Source organism: Cupressus sempervirens, chromosome 9 (assembly GCF_028749045.1).
Source record: "Cupressus sempervirens isolate cs-2001-9-10 chromosome 9, ASM2874904v1, whole genome shotgun sequence".
Lineage (NCBI taxonomy): Eukaryota > Viridiplantae > Streptophyta > Pinopsida > Cupressales > Cupressaceae > Cupressus > Cupressus sempervirens.
This window is the reverse complement of record NC_143126.1, coordinates 545,095-560,074: the sequence shown is the minus strand read 5'-3', so window position 1 is coordinate 560,074 and position 14,980 is coordinate 545,095. Positions and strand designations below refer to the sequence as shown.

Here is a 14,980-nt window from a genome sequence, read left to right as displayed (position 1 = left end):
AATTACCAATGTTTACGAGTGTGTGCAGGATAAATATATATTTTTAATAAACAAAGACTATTTATCAAAAAGATATATATATATTTTTAAACATTGGTATGTTGTCCAATTGAAAAAGGTCTAACGTGAAGAACTACACAACAATAATACAAAAATAATAGTCAAATAGCTAGACAACAATAATACAAATGATGATTTTATTGATATAACTTCTTGATCACACGGTCAACAATCAGGTGATCAAAAGATAAGAAATAAATAACTTTTTATAATAGTTTCTACAAAAGTGGTATTTGCCACATTAAAGAATAATTAAAGAAAGTAAAATTTTAGTTATCTTCTTATGCAATTTCTTGTTTTATCAAATGTAAAAACGAAATAAGATTATAGTTCTTTTGATGTCCCCTTGGGAGGAATTATAGCTCTAATATTCTTATCCTTAGTTTTACAAATTATTTATCTTAAATACAAGTATTTTTATCTGCATGATCTTGAGCTCTCCCAACAACATGGGTAGCTTCTTGCATCTTGGTTTTAAAAATCAAAGGCTTTACATTTCTTAAAAGAAGGTTTCAAATTGAGACTTTGATTTATTTCCTTTGGATCTTTGATTGTTCACTTATTATCAAGAAGGCTACAAATTTTCCCTTTCTACATTAACAATTAATTTATCACTTCTTCAAGTTTTTTTTTCCTAAGGTTTGGAGCCAACTTGCTCACATGGATCCAACTTGTTCACATGACTTATATTGGTGGTTCAAACTATTTTTTAACAAATAGCTCATTGACCTATGTTATTATCTTTTGACAATGGCAGTGATCTTCTTTATCCACTTTCCACAACCCCTTTGATGGAATTTAAGTCTAGTTCATCCTTTTAATTTGGACAACTTCCCTTCTACAAAGTGCAAACTGGGAATATTTTAACACACAACCAAGTGGAAGCCAAGGGCACCAATGATGATTTATTTGGCCTATGATTTCCTCGGCATGATTCCTTTGGTAATAACTCAAGGGTGATTATGGGCATTGCAATGTCTATGCCTTTGTTTATTTTTTCAAAGAGTGTGTATTTTGAGTGTGATGTTGGGCATTGATACTTTGGAATTATGATGGTTTTTATTAATTTTGTTGGAAGGTTTGGAATTTGGCTATAATGTCTGGTGCTATTCTAGTTTGTTGCTTGGTTGTAATTACTGACTTTCACAAGGATCGTTGCAAATGTACTAAGAACTGCCATGTATTTGGTATGTATTTTTCAAATGCAACTTCCTCTCACATTTATATTGAGCATAGGACATGAATAGACACACCCCTTTGTGGGACATGTCTATTCAATAATTAGATACTTAATATTAATCATAATATATTCATTTATTCATTTATACATGTATGCATGTATATACAATATATATAATTATTATATTAATTTCTCTTAAATAATTATAAACTTTCATATATAAATTATAATATATGATGAACACACATATATAAAGGATAAAGGCATCCAAATTGACTAAAACTTTAACAATAATGGCTCAAGGTAGAGGTAGTGTGTGTTTTTCTATGTTGTTCTATGAGTTCAGGGCCCTTCCTTTCCTTCTTAATAAAAAACAATGTGGAGAATACATCATAAAATTGCACAAATAAATTCTATCTTGTTTGTTTCCAAAAGATATGAAAAATCCAAAATGTTCTTCTATTTCAATAAATCAAATACGATTTCTTCCATTAAAAAATATTATCAACTTGGGCTTGACAAATTTGAGAGATGGAGCTACAATTAAATTTTCTATACTCCTTGCTACTCCTTTTTATCTATGAAGATTTGAACTCAACTCCAAATGAATAACATCTAGTGCAATCCTCTTTTTTATATAATCCTTTTGTCTCTTGGAAATCCTACTTCCCTCTTAATGAACAACACATGGCTATCAATAAAAGTAACACATACCAAATATATGGCCTTTCAACTTCCCTAGGAGGCCCACTTAAAGGGATGTCTTTTCAATTTTTTCCAAGTGAGTTCCTAAAAAGGTGTATATTCTTATTTTTATACAACCCTTCAATAAATAAAAGCACATGACTCTCGCACTTATGTGCCCCCACTTCAAGAAGGGTATTTCTATTCTTTTAGAATTACAAATGATTAAAAAAGGTGGGCCTTATTTAAAGATATAAAAATAAAATTTCATTTATATATAGGTGGTAAATATTAAATATTTGCAATGTCCTATGCCATTTTTTAAGGGTTAAAAGACAAATATGTACTAGTTAAATGAAGATTCAATCAATAAAATCTAGGAATAAAACACTTTAAAAGTGAAACAAGAAGACATAGATAATTTATGACGGATCAGCCAAGCTTGGGCTACATCCATAAAATAGAGTATCCAATAGAATTATCTAGCATATTGAATCATTTGCAATAAAAAATACCTTTGAACTCAAACCTATTGCAAAATGATACAATGTTCTCATATAATTTAAACCCTGATCCTAATCAATTAAAAAAATAGGGTTAGAATGCGTCATCTAATAGAAAGTTTATTGTTGATGTATTTGTAGAAAATTAACACTACAAGGGGTGTTGCCCCTTGAACCCATCTAAGGGGCATTGCTCCTAAAAACCCATTTCAAATAATTTATATAGGAACTACACTGATAAAAAGTGGGGAAAAATTAACCTAAAAGTCTAATTAGGCTTCATATACTAACAATTTTAGATACTTCCTTAGGTTCAAGGAAACCTATAGGCTCTTTAAATATATATATCTATATATTTGGTGAAACATTATATTTATATTAGTAATAACTAGTTTAAAAAAGCTTTCGGAGAAAAGAACTGGAAAAGAAAAACTCCAGTCATTGCTTGATACAAAAAGGATGGAAAAGAAGAAATACTACATCAAGAGAGAGTATCTATCAACACTAATGAATCTTGTCCTAGAGATTCCCAAATGGAGAATATAGTGATTAAAAAGAGCCCAAAACTCATGAATAGAATTCATTGTTTGGTGCCAGAGACAAGACCAAGAGCCCAGCCAAAAACTCAACATTTATTTTTAACCACTTAAGCTTAATACAAAATGAAAATAACATATTTTTTGGTAAGGAAAGATTTCCTATAGACGCAACTACTCCTAGATTAGACATGTTAAGAAAAAATTATTTTTTTTGAAGACTTAAAAATTTGAGTGGATTAGCTCAACCACTCTTTCAAGTTTCTAGAAACATATATTGAATTATTGGCTTTAACATTATATCATTGGTTTTGGCAATTGAACTGACTAAACTATAATTTTTCAATAACTACAAAAAATTTCATCAATTATGTAATTTAAATCATCTATACGAAAGAGTATGAAGATCTAGCACTGATTTAAAGTTGAAAAATATTCCAACAATAATTCTCATTACTTCCACTATGGAATGTGTTTGTGTACATCTCTATTGTACTAAATAGTTTAAAAGTAGAATGTAATAATAATTTTTCATATGATGAAAGCGTATATATACAAGATGTTGAATTAGAACAATGAGAGTAAGTAATGATATATTATATCTATTGTTTCATATATTAAAAAATAGAGGTATATTTCTTATGCTTATGTTATTTCAGAAGATAGTGCTATTTATAGAAGTAAAGGTTTGATAGGTAGAGTTTGTATTCTATCACATAGTTATAATTTTTTATTTTAAAGAAATTTTTCGTTGCCATGAAAAGTGGCTAATGATATCATTTGATAAGATTGTTGAAGGGAATATTGGTAATATTGAGATTTGTACAAGAAGGATCTATTCTTTTCTACTACATAAAATACAAACTGGTTGTTTACAATCAGATTACTATCATAGGGAGTGGGTGCTCTTGAAGATTTTATTCCATGAGAGGTGGGTAAAACCATAAAGTTGTGTCACCCTTTAGGATATCTAACGGGGTTATAGCCAAAATATTTATGACCAAAAGAGTTATGGCTGAAAGGGATAGACCGAAACATTTTCTAGTGAATCGATGTGGCACCAAATAGCATCAACATGGAACAGCTGTGGAAAAAGGGTTACAGTCAAATCGGTTTCAGCCATACTACTTTTAACCGGAACAATTATTTTAAAATTAATGAAAAAAATATTTCATTTTATATGAGGTCGCCATGTGAGTGCAAGTTAAGGTGCATGGGTTACGACTAACACCCTTTCGGCCGCAATTGTCTATGTGGCAACTGCATTAGCTAAAAATATAATTTATGAAAACTTCTCACTTTTAAGGGTAATTTCTCCATGCAAAATGAAGTTTCTTCAAAAATTTAAATACTTTTTGTAGATCTTGGAGTCAAGATTATAGTCATATAAAGTTTATAGCATTTTGAGTAGTTATAATATGTTATAATTTAAAAATATTACAAGTAGGTATTTTAAGATTCAAGAAGATTTCACTTCAAAAAAGGAAAAAAATAGTAAATCATGTTGAAAAAAATAAAAATTTATATTACATCTAGAGGAGAGAGTCTTCTTCAAGAATATGTAATTTTTTTTCAAAAATATGTAGATTTGATACTAAAAAGTTTGACGGGAAAAAAGTTGTCAATTTCTGATACATTTGACTTTGAACACTTATAACTGAATAATAATAAATTAAAATATTTTTTTTTTTTTTGGTCCATAACTATACATGTCAACTATAACCTATTAAAAAATAAAAGTAAAATATGATCATTTGCATATATATTTTTGGTGGGAACAGAACTCTATATTTTTGGCATTTTAAAGAAACTATAAAATGGGATTTAAAAATTTAAAAAATGCTAAAATTGTTACTCGACATAAACTTCATCTAATTTTACACATTTCATTAGTTTACATCATCTTCAAATTCTAAACACAAATTCCACTTTGATGTTGTTAAAGTTGAACATTTTAAGTTTTGATATCCATTTTCTTTATAAAAGGTGACACATTTGTGTGTTTTTACCCAAGTATTCTATGACATACAAAGAATGTTTGTGCTATTTGAGACATTATTTGTTAGGAATCAACATACATAAATAAAAATTACATAAAAATATAAGCAATATAAGAAAAAGACAAAGCACATAGGAGATTTAATAGGGTTCAACAAATTCCTGGGCTATGCCGATGAAAACAAAAGTCCAATTATCTTATTATCCAATGATTACAACCTAATTACAGTTTGCAATCTCTTATATAGCTCAATACCACTGCAAGAAGCTACTACCATCATATATTATGATATCCCTTATAACCTTAAGCCATTTTATACAATATTTTCTCCTCTTACAAAATATGGGCTAGATTATTTTGTCTTAACATGTTAACCCTAAAAAATACTTGATGATTCAATCTTGGGAAATGGTTGACAAGTCAACTCAAAAATCCTTAACAAGTCACCAATTATTCCATAAAGAAGTGAAGTCATATCATATCCTTGGTTGCCTTTGTAGTAGAAACATATTCTTTCTCTATAATGGATAAATCATTCACCTTTTATAACTGAGAAAATCAACTCAATATTTCCCACCAATAGTAAATAAATGTTCCATAGTACTTCACCTAGTATCTAAATCCCCTACCAAATATGAGTCAACATAGCCTTGTAAATATTTATTGAATGTTCCTCTCAAATATATGAGAATCCATTTTACTTCATTCTAATCCTCAATATGAGGATGACTCATATAATTGCTAACAACTCCCACGACATGTGCAATATTTGGTCTATTATATATTGTAGCATACATTAAGCCTCCTATAGCTAAAACATAAGGTAACTTGAAAATTTAATCCTCCTCTTCTCATATCTTTGGACACATCTTCTTAGTTAGTTTAAAATGACCAAGCAAAGGTTCATTAGCGACTTTGGAATTCTCCATACATAAATGCTACAACACATTCTCAATATAATCAACCTTTGATAGAGTTAATTTCTTATTTTTCCTCTCTTAAAATTTTCATACTAAGGATTAGTTTTTCTACCTGCAAATCTTTCATAGAAAATGAGTGTGTTAACTATTGTTTCAATTTCTTAATGTGATCCATGCTAGACCTAACTACAAGCATATCATCAACACATAGACATAAAACAATGTACCTTTCATCATCCAACCTCTTAAAATAAATACAATGGTCTGAATGACATTGAGTGTAATGATGCTCATCCATAAAATTATCAAATTTAAGATACTATTGTCGAGATGCTTGCTTCAAGCAATATAATTTTTTGTTCAATTCAAACACTAAATTCTCCTTACCTTTGATCTCAAAACTATGTGTTTGTTCTGGATATATATTTCTTCATCATAATCACCATGAAAAAAATCTATTTTTACATCAAGTTACTCCAAATACAAATATTCAACAACCACAATACTTAAAACAATACAAATAGAAGTCATTTTAGTGACATGAGAAAATACATCATCAAAATCAATGTCTTTTTTCTATGCAAATCCTTTTACAACTAACCTCACTTTAAAAAATTTCTTATCTCTATCCTCTTCTTTCAGCATGTAAACTCATTTATTCTGTAAATCCCTTTTACCTACAAGTAATTTACATAAATCTCAAATCTTATTTTCCAGCAAGGAGTCTATTTCTTCTATCATTGAAGACTCTCATTGAAGTTTTGTATCCACTTGCACAAATTTATCATAACATTTTGATTCACGAGCATCAGTTAATTTAATAGATTTTAAAGATGGAGAAAATCTTTCTGGATGTCTACTTACCCTTGTTGAGCATCTAACATTCATTGGGGTTTGTAGTATTTGTTGTTGATGTTGTTGTGAAGAATGAGGCATTGTTGGAGTATCATCATTTTGAGTATCATTGAGCACTACATAATTATTTTCTTTCTTCTCATTCGTCTATGAGACATCTTTGTACAACACTTTTTCATTAAATATGACATCCCCATTTCTTACAATTTTGTGATTTTCAAAATCCCAAACCCTATATAACCAATTCATCAATGTCATATCTAACTAATAAACATTTCTTTGACTTAGCTTCTATCTTCATTCTATTTTATGAATCTATATGTGTAAATGCTTCACAACCAAAGGTTCTAAGAAAAGAATAACTCACCTTCTTACCAGTTCATGCTTCCTCTAGAATACCACAACCCAAAGGAGTAGAGGATCCTCTATTGATAAAGTATAATTCCATATTGACAGTCTCTACCTACCTATTTAAAGAAATCCTACCATGAAACTTCATACTCTTTTCACACTCCATTATTGTATTGTCCATGTGCTTAGCCATTCCATTTTCTTATCAAGTTCTCTGAATTATTTTCAGCCTACAAATATCATTAGAGGAATAATAATCTTAAAAATCTTTGTTTCAATACTCACCACCATTATTTTATCTTAGAAATTTTAATCTTTTACTAGTCTAATTCTCAACCATGAATTTCCATTTCTTAGATTTTTTAAACACATCACTTTTTTTGTCTAAGAAAATAAACCCATACTTTTCTAGTTGCATTTGTTAGACTAGCATCCAATGTTTCCCTTTGATATCCATGATGTGGATTAATATCCTCCTATGTTTTATAAGTAATGTCATTGTATCACATGTTAAAAAGTTAATCTTTTGGTGTAGCAACAAACACGATGGCTTTCAAGTTTCTAAAAATTTGTATTAGAGCTTGGTCACGGGTCTGAATATCCTCAGGTAATGTTGAGGGGCGCTTGTTATTACAACTTATCATCTTAAAATGGAAGCACTTCCATGTTAAGTTTATCCCTCAAAGTAAGTGGTATGCGGTCATGTCAAGCACCTTGCATGGATCTGGTTGTTTCCTCCCTGTTCTTCTTTTCTACCCTTGTTTCTAGCCTTTTTCTGATAACTTTCTCTAAGGAATTGAAGACTTTGGATTTTTGGGTCAATGATGACCTGATGGGTCAAGGTTAATCTCGACCCTGACCTAGGTCAAGGATGGCCTCAACCCTAACCTAGGGCAAAGTCGACCTTGACCTTGACCCCAGGTCCAAATTTTAAGTTCTGGAGGTTTCAGGATATTAGGCTTCAAAAAGTTTCATTTTCCCAATTCTGGGTTGGTTGTATTGGGTTTTGGAATGGTAAACTCTTAAATTTCATTTAATATAGGTCCATTTCTAGAGATTAAGGTTAATTGGGATTTAATTCTCCAATGTCAGGCTCTCTAGAAGTTTTTTCCCTAGATCACTATATGAGGAAGCCTCTTCTCATTTTATCTAACAAGAAGATATTAGATAATCCATTATTTCCAAGCAAGAATTCCATCAAGAATTTTCAAGAAAGTATCCAAGTCTCTATTGAAGATCAAGGATTCAAGAATTCAAGTCTTTGAAGGGATTTGGTTCAAGCATTCACGATTCATCATTCAAACCCTAGATCTAACCATCATGGTGGTGTGATATTCCTTCAAGATCCTTTGTTCATCTTCTAGATCTATTCATTCTTCTCTCAAGGTGGATTCCAAACATACAATCATGGAGGTTTTGATTTACATTCACTAATGTTATGTTCAAGCTTTCATATCAACATACTTTTTTACATTTCAAATACATTTGCATATCTATTGAATATCATAACTTCGTTGTTAGATCTACCTCTAATACTTGCTAGCATTCTCTATTTTAGTTCCATTTTTAAGGTTGATTCCAAACTAGGGTTTGACCAAGGCAAACCCGTCATCCAAGAAATAAATCCAATTTTTCTTGCAAGTATAGGTATAGGAAAATGAATTGAAGTTCAGATTTGGATACCCTTTTCGACAAACTTCCAAGATCTACGAATAGAAGTTTTGTCAAAGTAGTGCAGGTCAAGGTTGATTTTTTGGTATAAGATTGTTCTCCAAGGTAAGATTATGCCCCACTATCTAGGTCAAGGTCAACCTACCCTTAGAAGGATAGAATTTTTCTTGGTTTTCTCTATCTTGACATTTCTAGTCTAGAGTAGGTTGTAAAATTTCTCAAAACTATGCACAAACATCAAAAATCATCTTTTTGCAAATTTTCTCTACTTTGAGGTTATTATTTTCCTTTTATTCATTTAATATTTCAAGTTCATACTTTCTATAGTAGATTATAGGATTTCCTCCTTTCTTCATATTCTCCATTGTTTGATTCATTTATGCATTGATCACTTTTTGTGATTAATCAATTTGAATCTTCCTTTTGGGAATTTGGCTTAAGGATAGGTCCTATATTCCCTGCATACATAATATCATATCATACCCCCACATATTCATCCATCCTCTCCATATTTTATTCTATTCAATTATACTAACATCAAACACTTCCCTTTGAGATTCATGACATGGATTAACCTCCTGATGCATTCAATAAGTTGTGTGGTTGTATCATACATTAAGATGTTGATCTTTTTGCATAGCAAAAAACATGATATCTTTAAATTTTCTAACACTATCATCAATGAATTTAACATAGCAATGAAAGCCAATAAGGGAAGATACTTGAGGTTATCCCCATACATTTGTATATGAAAGATCTAATGTTACATTTTTCTTTTCCTTCTCAATTGTTACAAAAATAACTCTTTTGTTTTTCATACACACAAGTTTCACATGAATCCATATTGACACATTTCAGAACTTATAAAACTTTCTTTGAATGAAGTAATTTCATACCTTTTTCACTTAGGTACCCAAGCTTTTTGTGTCATAATGTTGTTTTAGAACCTCCAAAAACTATTTGATGTCCTTCTTTCTCAACTGTAACAATTATTCTTGAACACTAAATTTTCTCTAAAACATTTAAAGCAGAAGAAACAATATGGCTTGTATAGAGATATAAGGTTCCTACAATTACACCTTTATCTACTATTGAGTGATCCAGGGGATAAAAATCATTGAAATATGAAGTTTCCCCAATGCCCCAAGGATCAACGTCATTATAAAATATCTTAAATTTTGACTACAATTCAACTTGAATAGGTGAAAATGGAGTTCATATGTCCGAGATATGGTTAGTGAAAGTTTTTGTAAAACTAGTACAAAGGCCAATCATAAAAGGAAAAAAATTAATCATCTCCAAAGTGATTAAAATGAATACCAAATTAAATATCTCATTGAGACCTTTCTAGCAGCATGATCATTTCATTGAAAATGAATTTTGTATGTGAAAGTTGGTAGTTTGAAGTTTAAGGTGAAAAGTGTGATGACATAACATCATTATGTTGACATGGTAGAGGATGCTAGCAAGGATCCCATGACATGTGGATAAATTAATGTGTAATACATGGTAGGATGATGTGGCAAATGGATTGGTTGTTGCTCATTCATTAGTGAACACATGGAAAATGCATTGCCAAATGATGTTGTTCCACATGGCACCACTAGATAATGCCATGTGGCACCTTGGGAGGATCAACTTGCTGACAAAAGTTATAAATGGGAATTGAACCCATAAACACCCATCTCCTACATCCCTCCTTACAAATTTTTTTATTAAAACCTTATCTAAAGTTTTTACCCTTTAAAAGGAAGGTGGTTAGTGAGACTTGAACTCTTGACCATTGACCTCCTAAAATCATCCATAGCCAATGCACTATTAATAGCACTTGTGAGAATTTTGAAGGAGTGTTTATTTAACCTAGTTTCATTCCACTCATCCTTGGTAAAATAGTGATTATTGTTAGAAAAAAAACCCCTAAAAGGGATTAAACTGAAAACCATGAAATATCATAAGATTATCATGAAGATAATCAAAAGAGGATTAATTGGTTTTAATTTTCTTAGCCTAATTATCACTCATTTTTTGCATAAAATGGGGGTATTAGGTCTTTTGAAAGACATCTAGGTGATGAAGGTGAAGAGAATATTTTGAAGACATGCTTATTATTCCTACAAAACATTAAAGGATGATGATGTTGTTTTGCTCGACATGAATGATGTGTAGCACTTGTAATTGATCCCTTGGAGCTAATAAGATTGGTCACCATATTAGAGAGGGAACCAGAGGCATAGTTTGATACCCAGACCAACTCCATTATCAAATGTGTTTTTTTCCCTATCTCATTACTCGCTTTCTTTCATTTCATTACCTTATTATGCTTTGTTCATTTAAGCATTTCACTTATGTTAATTTTCTTATTTAAAGCTTTAAATCAACTTTATGTAATTATGTTAAGCGTTCCTCTGTAATCATCCTAGATTCTAATCAGATCATTAAGGAACATTTTGAAACCTTCCAATTTTCATCATTAAAAGTAACTATGCAACCCTAATCACATAGCTACCCTTTTGAAATTAAACTCCTACCCAGCCTTGGAAAATGTCTTACCTCTTGTAGTAGCCAATGATTCCCATTCTGCAACTTAATCTCAATGTTTTCCTTTCTAACAATCTGATAGGTTTCATTATCCCCCAAATAAAAAAGCCCAAAATCCCCTTGGACATATAAATAAAATAACCTCTATGGGAGTAGAAGAAAATGGATCTCCTAAATCCAAAACCCATGAATCATCAACATTTTCAAAGGAAAGAATCAAAGCATCCTCTTTGAATTTGTTACTTATCAAATTTTTCTCTTTGTTTCCCTATTGTTTGTCTCCTTCAATATTTTTTCAAGTCCAGTAATCTTTCTTCTTATGATCTATTTTCTCATAGTACCAACAATATCTTGGTCCTCTAAATTGAAACCTCTTTCCCATTGATTTTTTGATGATTTCCATAATTATTTCCTCTCTCACTCATTATGTGTTTTCTCTATGTGTTCAAGACACTTCTTGATGTAGATCCACATGAGATTTTCCTAATATTTTCCCCACTCAGAATAAAATGAACCACATCATCAAATTTTTGGGTATAAGAACCAAAAATAGAGTTATTTACAGCCATGGCCAAGCCATTCCAACTTTGAGGAAAAGAGCACAAAATTGAGAGATTCCCAATTTCTTCATCAAATTAACATTTAAAAAAGACAATTGATAGGTAATCATATTAAACTCATTTAAATGATTAGAAACATATCCACATTCTCTCATTTTTACATTAAATAAATCTTTCATGTCAAATACCTTGTTTGAAGTGGAGGTCTTTTCATGTAACTCTGCTAGGGTTTCCATCAACTCTTCTATCATCTTAACTTTTTAAATATTGAATTACACCGATTGTATATGGCATAAATGAATACTTCCAAGTGTGTTTCTATCTAGAATATCTAAATCCTCATCTATCATAGTTGTCTATTTTTTGGATTTTCCTTACAATGGCTTCCATAAATCCTTTTGATAAAGATAGTCTTGCATTTACATTTTCTATAACTGAAAGTTCTACCCATTAAACTTCTCAACCTTCAATTTACCCTCATTTTACTTAGCTCCCACTCAATTTTAAGAATTCCACTAAACTCTAAGACCTTCCTATAGAGGATAACTAAAACAACCTTGATTTGATACCATTCATTAAGAATAAAGAGACATGTATTAGAAAAGAAAAGAAAATGCATAGAAGAGAACATCAAACATAGAGATTTAATGTGGTTCACCCAATTCATAGGCTAAGCCCACCAAACAATGAGGCCAATATTATTATTATTATCAAGTGATTACAAACTGATTACAATAGACAATCCCTTATAGCTCAATACCACCATAAGAACATACTATCTCATCACACATTATGAAATCCATAACCTTAAGCCATTTTATACAATATTTTTGTCTCTCACAAATATAGGGATAGATTATTTTGTCTTAACTAGTCAAATCTAAAAGAAAAAAATTGATGAGTCAGCCTTGGAAATGGTTGATAAGTCAACACAAAAAATCCTTGATGAATCAACCAAAAATAAATTTCCAAGGTGATGCCTCAAATTCCAAAGAATTATGAAAAGTGTATGTACTTTAATGATTAGTCACCATATATCAACATTGTCTACTATGTGAGGCATCTTTATTCTATGTGAGACATTGTTAATGTTGAGACAAAAGATGCATAGTTCAAGATGATATATGTTTTTAAAATTCAGAGGAAGTTTTCTCTTGCTATTGAGAAAATTCATAAGATCTTCTTATGGACAGGCTCAGAGATTAAAAATGATTACCACTGATTGCTTGGGAAAATTTTTGCATGCCCCTTAATAAGGGCGGACTTGGTTTGAGAAGAGTTACTACTATGAATGAATTTTTCTTGGCCAAGTTATTATGGAGATGGCACAAAGAGGAAGGGGAATGAAAGAACATCTGGGTTGATAAATACAATAGGGACAACTATGATTTTAATTAGTTCCTTCATAATGATTTAGAGCAAGGGGGGTCCATGATCTAGAAAAATGCTTGGAAATTGAAAAACATTATAAGGAAAAGGTTCAAATGGAAGGTGGGTAATGGACAAACAATTCTTTTTTGGGAAGACACTTGGATCTTGGATCACCCACTTTGTGATGATCTAAGGTGGAATAGTTAAATGGAGCAATGTAAGAATCTTATTGGTACTCTTGTGGTAGATTACTAGGAGAATGATAAGTGATTGGACCTTAATAGGGTGCATGACAACTTGGCTGATCTTAACAAGTGTCTGAATGCTATCTTTTTAAGTCAAAAGGAGGATGATCTAATTTGGAAGCTCAATCCTAGTGGAATGTTCTCTGTTTCCTCAGCCTATGCTAATTCTTTTGACTTACATGAAGAACCTTGTTGGGTTAAGGCTTGGGTGAAAGGCTTGACACCTAAAGTTAATATCTTCTTTTGGATTCTTTTGCAAAATAAGATATTGACTCAATATAATTTAATAAAGAAAGGATTCATCATTATCAATAGGTGTGTTCTCTGCAAGAATGCTTGTGAATTGGTTAACCATATTACTTTGCATTTTCCTTTTACCAAAAAGTTTTGGGATAAGATTTGTAATTTTTTGAATATGGATTGGGTCTTTCCCACCACTATTCAATTGTTCTTTACTAGTTGGAATCCTCCTTCCAAGAATGCTCTGATTTTAAAACTGTGGGATTCTATTCTTCCTTATCTTTTTTGGGATATTTGGAAAGAGTGCAATGAAAAGATCTTTAGAGGAATGGAGTCCAGTTTAGATCACATGTTTTGTAAAATGAAGGCTCTTATAATTGAGAATATTAAAGCTAATGGTTCTAGACAAAAACCTCATAATGATTGGGAAGATTGGGTGCTTCATAAATGGAACCTTAGGAGCTTGTGTAAGGATAAGTAGGACCCTAATCCAAGGGATATGCTAGATGGGATGGTCCACTGGGGAATTAGTTCAAGATAAAATTTGACAGGGCCTCAAAAGGGACTCGAGCATTGCTTGTTGTGGAGTTGTTATTAGGAACTCTTATGGTGACAAAGTGGGATGTATGGCTATTTCTATTGGTAGTCAAAATAATCATGTGGCTAAAGCTTGTGCTACACTTCATGGTCTTATTAATGCTAAGAGTTTGAATTTGAGGAAGGTTTGGGTGGAAGGAGACTCTCTTAACATCATTAATTGTCTTAATAAAATTACCAAGCCTTCATGGACTATTAGTAATATTATTCTTCAAGCTATGAACATTTTATCAAATCTTTTGATATATGTATTGATACCCATAACTTTAGGGAAGCTAATTGTGTTGTTTATTGGGTTGCTAATGTGGCATGCCTAAGTGAGCATAAAGTTATTTGGGATAATAATGAACCTTTATCGGCTAATGGTCGCCAATTTATGGATTATGATAAATTGAGGTGTAGGCGAAAATGTTTTAATAATGATGATGTCTAAGATTTTTAATTATTTGTTGATCATACTTGGATTATGGTGGCTGATGAATTTTAGAAGGCCGAGTTTAGTTACACACAGAATTATGGGTTCTTGTTACCATTTCTTTCTTCATTTGTAGTTTTAAGATTGTTGATAATGTGTATAGGGTTTTTTAGAAAGGGCTATTCAGCAACATTAAAGGGGAGAATATGGGAGGAAAAAGGAAGAGAGTGGAACCTACAAGTTGCAAGGAATGGA

The 14,980-nt window shown here is 31.1% G+C and overlaps 1 pseudogene across 1 annotated transcript in view; it reads left to right on the top strand.

Annotated features, from left to right (window-relative positions):
- Positions 1-14,980, top strand: part of LOC149537314 (putative LRR receptor-like serine/threonine-protein kinase At1g56140) — a 214,671-nt pseudogene that overhangs the window by 33,508 nt on the left and 166,183 nt on the right. The gene's annotated exons all lie outside the window — the stretch shown is intronic.